Source organism: Nannospalax galili, unplaced genomic scaffold, assembly GCF_000622305.1.
Source record: "Nannospalax galili isolate Female #2095 unplaced genomic scaffold, S.galili_v1.0 scaffold336, whole genome shotgun sequence".
NCBI classification, from domain to species: Eukaryota; Metazoa; Chordata; class Mammalia; order Rodentia; family Spalacidae; genus Nannospalax; species Nannospalax galili.
The window spans coordinates 7,892,827-7,893,344 of record NW_008343385.1 but is presented as its reverse complement, the minus strand read 5'-3'; positions in this window follow the sequence as shown (position 1 = coordinate 7,893,344).

Sequence of the window (518 nt, the reverse complement as noted above, 5' to 3'; positions counted from 1 at the left end):
TTCAAAAGCTGGAAGGTTTCAAGGGCAAAAACCTTTCTGAGCTGATGGCAGTGGTGAACAAGGTATTTAACAATAGAGAAACCCCTGAAGAAAGACAAACTAGAGGGCTGGCTAGGATATTGCTGGTTGAAAGAGCGATGAATCCAAAAAGGGGGGACCGGCCCCCTATGAAAAAGGGAACCCAAGCCCCGGGACCCCCACAGGAAGGTCAGCTCCACGTAAAAAGAGGCCAGTGTGCATACTGTAAACAGCTAGGCCACTGGGCTAGGGAATGTCCTCAAAGTACAGGATCCCAGCATCCATCCAAGCCAAAGATCCTCAAGCTGGCAAACCTAGAAAACTGAAGGGGCCCAGGCTCGGTGAGCCTCACCGCGAGCCCTGGGTGACCCTACAAGTGGAGGGATGAGCCATCGACATCCTAGTAGCCACCAGAGCACAATATTCAGTTTTGAAAGAGCCTATGGGAAAATTGACCAGTAAACACACCTGGGTGCAAGGGGCCATGGGAATCGTTCAAC